This window comes from Fringilla coelebs (assembly GCF_963513975.1).
Source record: "Fringilla coelebs genome assembly, chromosome: 2".
Classification (NCBI taxonomy): domain Eukaryota; kingdom Metazoa; phylum Chordata; class Aves; order Passeriformes; family Fringillidae; genus Fringilla; species Fringilla coelebs.
The window spans coordinates 27192429-27199875 of NC_140029.1; positions in this window are offsets into that span (position 1 = coordinate 27192429).

The following is a 7447-nucleotide window of genomic DNA, read 5'->3' on the forward strand; positions in this document are numbered from 1 at the left end:
CAAAAAAGTGGTTGTACAGTGATGACTTTTTATATGCTAATGTTTCATATATGTTGCAGTAACAGGATTTGGAAAATGTAAAATACATGAGCATTCTGCAGTTTTATTTGTTAGAAAATTAAACACACATGAATGTCAATTGCAAACTACCATTTTGTAAGATCCAGACCAAATTCTGCCTTCTAAGGCAGGCACATATACATGTGTATTTGTGGGGGGGTGTGTGTGTGTCTTCTGTTGGTTTCAGTGACAGATGTGTGTTTATGAAAGGGCGGGATATGTTCATTTATCTTTCATGGCTGAAAATTTCTCAGTTGTCTAAAACTGGGACCTGCTTTGTCATTGAAGTTAAATAGTAAGATATTATTTTTACATTCTCTCTGAACATTTTATTATTAAGCATAACATCTAATTGTCCTAGACTGAAGATTATTTATTGTATTTTACCAGATATTAAGCATTAAATAGAATAAAAGCAAAAAAGATTTTGACTAGGATTTTGAGATGTGATACTGTGCTATTTTTTCATCTATTACTCCAGAAAAAAATAAGTAAGATGTTATTATACTGCTTTGCATGCTTCAGAAGCAGATAAAAATGCAGTTGAGAAGAATTTTAGTATCAGGCTACATAAGTCAGCTGCCAACTAAAATTACTTCAAGATTAAGTAAAACTGCTGCTAGAGAATCATCTGGGTTTAGCTCCATCTAAAGTTTATCCTGACTGCAGGAGAAAGGATTTTGTCATGGTGTCCTGGCTGAGCACTGGAATGGCAGGCTATCCCCTCAGTGAAAAATCCCAGTTTGATCCAAGGAAACTCATCAGGGAAATTCTGCAGTAGAGCTGGGCAGAGCTGGGATCTTCACCAGGTGAGGGTCTGCTCAAAAGCATCTCCCATCTTTTTGGATGCCCTGTGGTGACTGGAGGAGGGGGTGTGTTTCACCTGTAGGAGGGACTGGCAGGACACAGGAGCTGTGATTTTGCACATGCTCACAACTCGAGTTTGGTATCTTTTGGCTTTTGGGCTTCTTCTCCACTGGCACCCAAGTTCCTTGGTTATGAGCACCTCTTGATAGTATTATAGAGAACTAACTAAACACAGGAATTTTGCAGTATTTTTCCACTTGGGTCTTCTTATTCAAACCTCATCTCAGTAAAAACTGTCAGTGCTTAAATGCTTGTGTCCGTCAGATTAAGCTGGAGATTCAGGTCAAGACAGAAATTCCTGCAGCTTTTTATGTTCTTGTGAATGCAGAGGGCAGAGACAGAGAACCTGTCCTTTGACTTAAGTATTCACATGGAAGGAATATTCAGGACGTCCAAATTTGGATGTGGAGAGTGCAGTAGTCAACATCTGCACACAGCTGCAGCCTGAGCTGCATCCCAAGCTGCCTGATGGCTTGGCAGTGCCACTCTAGGAACCCTTGAGACAGCCTCTCTTATGCAGCAGGTACTGGCATCTATTCTTGCCACATGTGAGAAGGGCAGTAGGAAGCACTGGCCACCATCATCAGGACCTGTGCATTGCTACAGCCAACTACACCTGCCACAAGTATCTCAGGAGAGACAGGAACAGCAAGGCAGCCCCAGAGCCCAGGGTGCATGGGAGTGCTGCCTGCAGGCTGTCTGCTACAGTGTGACCCCTCCTAAAACAGAGAAAACACCATCACTGAGCTTCCCCTCTCTGCACTCATGGTCATCTTGGGCAGTGCCAGCAGGACAGCCTGTGCCTGTGGAAACAGGAATCAGGTTTGGGATGGGAGCTTGTGCAGCCATATCTGCAGGGAGGACTGCCCACTGGAGTTGAGCATGTACCTCATAGGAATGCTGCGAAGTACAATGGCTAAAGCAGCAAAATACATTTCCAAGTCCCTTCTCCAATGTCTCCTGCACAGAAATACAGCAGGGCCTGAGCTTGCTGGAGGAGCTGCCACCTGCTCTGTGCTCACTTGTTCTTTTATGCTTCTCCCGATGACATCAAATAAATGCAGGCTTGCTGCCTGCCTTTGTGCAAACTCATCGTGGCGTGAGAGCTTCTTTGCCACAATAGTAACTTTGTTTTGCAAATTCAGCTTAGCTGAAAGTAGAGACAGCATCCCCACAGAATGGGAATTGTGTCTGGTTACATCACAGCTGACTTCAGTGCCATCTGTTTTCTTGCTTTTAAAATATAATGTTCTAGAAAGCTTCACCAAATTTCTGTTGCTCGGTTTCTCATTGAATTCCAAGGTCATTGACATTTAAGAAGATGGAAATCACTCTGTCTGTCAAATGGAGATTGGGCTCCATTCTATCGTGATCTATTGTGTTACTGGAAACTGATGTAGAGTGTAAATATTCAGTAAAAATCCCTGCATTTGTGCTTGTTGCAGCTTTAAAGAGAAGCTTATTCAACTCCAAACATTGTACTGACAACTTTGCATTCAGTTTATAAATACATTCTGTTGCTTCTTTTAATTTAAAACCAAATGGCCGAAACTTGTTTTTGGAGAGTCTTTGGAGGTCCATCCATGGTTAAGCCAACACTGCTCTTCATGCTGAAGGCAGTTTCTCTGCTGGCATTTATTTGCGGTATTACGACTGAACAACGCAAACAAAAGCCTGAAATACGAACATGACAAAACCCACTTGTTGGGCTCAAAATAATACTGAACATCAGAATAAAATATGCCTAAAAAGGAAAATGGAGTAGTACTTCCCTCCCCAAACCTGACGGAATGTTGAAAGTCTGTAGAAAATTACTTGTGAGTTGGTGGTGCTGTTTGAGTATTATATGATGAGAGAAGTTATGAGAAAATTCTCAAGTTACTTATGTATAACTGTTTAATTACAAAGAAAAAATATCTGAAACAAATGGGAAACCAGAATCTTATCTGATAATTTCTAAGTGACTTAGAGGCATTCACTCTGTCTTCCGTGCCTCCGCTTGAGCTTTTCATTGAAGTTCTTAAAGACTCAAAATGTCATCTTACCAAGTGCTGGTTTCCCTCTTAGCAGTCAAAACCTCTCCCAAACTTCTTCACTGTTACATAACTAAAAAACAAGATATTTTCCAGATATAGTTTGTGATTTACATTTCATTAGGCCATACCTGATCTCCTGAATATGCCCCATTTGCATATCCCATCTACAATTACATAAATACTGTCAGAGGCTCATTACTGTCACATAAATATTACAGTACTTTGATTCACATTGACACAAACACACAAGACATTGGACTTCAGTGTTCTTTGCTCAATTCCAACTAACAGCCTGGATTATTTAAAAAAAAATCTCCAACACATTCCAAAAGGGTAAAGATTAGCAAAAATGGCACATAGACTCATGGTCCATGCAAGACCCATAAATGGCTCCCAGCATATGCAGAAGACAGGAGATACAAAGCAAGCAGAAATAGGTGATTTTTTTCCCCCTTCTCTTTACAAATGTTGATATAATCTAAATTAAATATGAAGATTTTGCATAGAAGTTGAGAGGGGGTGGGTGGGAGCTGGGTCTTTTAGGGTATTGGTGTTTCGAGTTTTCTTTCTTCTGCCAGGATCTCAGTTGCCAACTCTAGTGAACAGATTGAAAAGTAATTCTGGAAGGCTCCAGCTGGCCAGACAGGGGGTTTGGCTTTAGATTGTCCACAGCATGGAGGGCGTGGCCTGTTACTACTGATCTGTGCCCAGGTATGTGTGTGTTGTGCTGCTCCCTATATCTGGCTGTGCAGAAACACAGATGGTTCTGCTGGGTGAAACTGAAGGGAAGTTCCACCTCACCTTGTTCCTTACCAATAAACTTGAATATGGGCACCAATATATGGCATTACCTGCTGGAAGTTCTTGCACAGTTTTGAGAGCTGCTGAAGGTCATCAGCATCCAGAAACAAGAGTATGTGCACAATCATGTTCTCAGGCATTCAGTCAAGAAAATCAGCATATTGAAATGGAAACACTTTCAGGGCTGAATAGGCTGAGTCTTGTTTCCTTAGCATTTAACAACATCCTGAAATACAAAAATTAAAGTTGCTTGTATATTGGAAACTTTTAAGTTCCTAAATTAGGGACCAAATAACAAGGAGGAAAACATTTGGGAATATGTTACATAAGGTAAAAATATATTCAGGGGTATTTAGATGTATCTCCAATGAATTGTGAGCTCTCCATAGCTACAATGTTAGGTAACATTCATTGCTCTATTTGTTACAGTTACTAATGCATAATAAGAAAAAGGCCATTTCAGAAATTAATTTTAGAGGCCTAAGGGAAGGAATTGAATGAAAAAATAGCTGTCTTGGATGATTAAAAACTCCATGCCTTCAAAAGCCTGCTGGCATTTTACTGAGACTTCACAGGTGAATATGGTAATTTTTTACATGTTGCTTATTAAAAAAAATATCTAGAACTGCAAACTATATTCAAGTGTTTTTCACAATAATATTAACTGAAAGGGGAGAGATTTATGAAACTTTAGCATGATTTCACAAATCAAATTTAATCCCTAGATGTAAATAAAAAAAGTTCTAAACAAGTTAGAAAAGAAAGTTTAACTATACAGTAAAATAAGTCTGTTTAAAAAAAGTTATTCACTGCGGTAGCTTGAGATGTGTTCTTTACCTATGCTCTGTAATTGCTAATCCAGCAAAAAATCTCTGTGGGATTTCTTTACCTCCTTTGAGAAAACTTCTTCACTAGGTTGAAAAGCAATCCTCCAAGTGCTCCAAATCACTTACAGGTAACAATAGCATGGAAAAAGTTTACTTAGTTTGTCTAAGAAGAAACCTAATAAATGGGGTACACCTAATTTAATTAAGTGTTTGATTCCATTCTCAATGGAAATTTTTCTATTAACTACAGTAGCTGGAAATTAATTTTAAAACTGTGAGAGGAGTGAAAGCACTGGCAAACCAGAAAGAGATGAAAAGCTCAGGATCAAGTGAAAACAACAGGTTATTAGCTGGCCTTGGGTTGACCTTACAGCTATTTCCATGAATGAACAAAGCAGGAGTCAGCATTTTGAGTAATAAAAACCAGATAAAATGCAAGTACAAGGGGGATGAGTAGCAATAATGTTCTTAGCTGAAGACTTGGATGGAAACAACCAGTCGGTTTTTGTTAATCATGGGAAAACCACAATCCCCAGTGATGAAGGTCTGACCTGTCGTGAAAGAGATATGAGCCTGGGACATAACTACACAGTTGACACAAGAGGGTATCTAGCCTGCAGTGCTAGATTTCTCCATGGCATCTAGATGTGGAAAAAAGAAAGAAATTCCTCATCAATCAGTAATGGTAGTTAATCACTACACTTCTGGTAGTTAATCACTACACTTCAGGTAGTTAAACACTACACTTCTGCTACATTTTCAGTGCATGGGCAGGATTGATTTTGTTGGAAACTTAGATACGACTGGTGAAAAATATTGCTTCTATCCAAGCAGCCAGGGGATGTAACAGATCACTGCTAAATGTGCCTGTCGCAGAGACCGCCCTCCTGGTAAGGAAATGATGCCAAAGGTCCAGCCTGAACCTTCCCTGGAGGAGCTCTGAGCCATTCCTATCTATCCTCTCAGTGGATACCAGGGAGAAAAGCTTAGCATCTTTCCCTCAACTTCCCTCCTCTGGAAGATGTAGAGAGCAAAAAAGGACATGTGTGAGACTGAACTATTCAGAGAGAATGACTCAAAACATTCCTCATTTTTGGAGATGCCAGGGTGCTTGGTTGAGATAGAATAAGTGAACTTTTAGCTGTGTAATGGCTAAACCTCTGATCTGATAAGGCACAGGGTGAATGATGGGCTGTGAGTGAGATAAGAGCTGGATCCTGTGGACTGGATTGTGCCCCTTGTCATGCTAAGCTGTGCTTCCTTGCACAAATCCCTGATTCCTCCCCACCACTTCTTTGGGACTTCCCTCATCACTCAACCACCACTTCGACCAAGACTGTACAGCAATCAAATCTTGTATGAGGCTTAGAGTGGTGAAATATTCACATTCCTCCTCTCCTCTCCTCTCCTCTCCTCTCCTCTCCTCTCCTCTCCTCTCCTCTCCTCTCCTCTCCTCTCCTCTCCTCTCCTCTCCTCTCCTCTCCTCTCCTCTCCTCTCCTCTCCTCTCCTCTCCTCTCCTCTCCTCTCCTCTCCTCTCCTCTCCTCTCCTCTCCTCTCCTCTCCTCTCCTCTCCTCTCCTCTCCTCTCCTCTCCTCTCCTCTCCTCTCCTCTCCTCTCCTCTCCTCTCCTCTCCTCTCCTCTCCTCTCCTCTCCTCTCCTCTCCTCTCCTCTCCTTTCTTCTGCTTTCCTTTCTTCTGCTTTCCTTTCCTTGTCCTTTCTATTTCATTCTTTCCCCTTGCATGTCCTTGGGTGATGTTTTTGCACTTTCACATTGCAATGCTTTCACATTGTATTACTGTAGATAATAACCATGAAAACAGCTCTATACCTGTTTTCCTTTGCAACCAAGTTGTTCCATAATAAACCCTACATTGTTTATTTACAAATACTGATCATTCAGTGTCGTTTCACACTAATTTGCCCCAAGGAATCTAGCAACATGAACGTGGGTTACCCCCACCTTCTGTCCTAACAAAATGCCACTCAGCCTCCAGAGAGTCTTTCCTTAAACACTTCCAGGGAGTAACTGTCTCTGGAATTGTTTAAGGAAAACCTGGACATGATACCCAGTCCTGTGGTCTGGTTGACATGGGGGTGCTCACTCACCGGTTGGAGTTGATTTCAGAGGTCTTTTCCAACTTAATTGGTTCTGTGATTCTGTGAGTCTGTCATTCCTTCCATACTGGACAAAAACCACTGCAAAATCCAAAAGACAAAAAGCAATTCCTGAACTGCACACACAGTACCCGAGGTGTGGCCTCTTTGGCACTGGTGAGCCCACGCCTAGAATCCTGCGTACATTTCTGGTCCCCTCAGTTCAGGCAGGATATTTATTAATGGGCAGATCCAGAGAAGAGCGATAGAGTGCATGTCCTGCCGGGAGCAGCTGGGGAGCTGGGGTTGTTTAGCCTGGAGAGCAGAAGGCTCAGCAGAGACCTTACCGCTTGCTATAATCACCTGAAAGGAGGCTGTAGCAGGTTGGGGTCAGGCTCTTCTCCCAAGCAACCAGCGACAGGATGAGAGGACACAGTCTTAAACGGCATCAAGGGATTCTTAGGTTGGATATTAGGGAGGAATTTCTTTACTCAGAGGGTGATGGGTTATTGAAATGGGCTGCCCAGGGAGGTGATGGAGTCACCGTCTCTGGAGGTGCTTAAGGAAAACTGGACATGGCACCGAGGGCCATGGTCTCGTTGACGCGGTGGTGTTTGGCCATAGTCGAGGATCTCAGAGGTCTTTTGCAGCCTGGTTTGTGACTTTGTCACTCTGTTTCTGGGATTCTGCAATTCCCTCCGCGCTGGACAATTCCCCTGTGGGCTCCCAGACGGGGCCGGGCCCCTGGGCGGCAGCGCCCC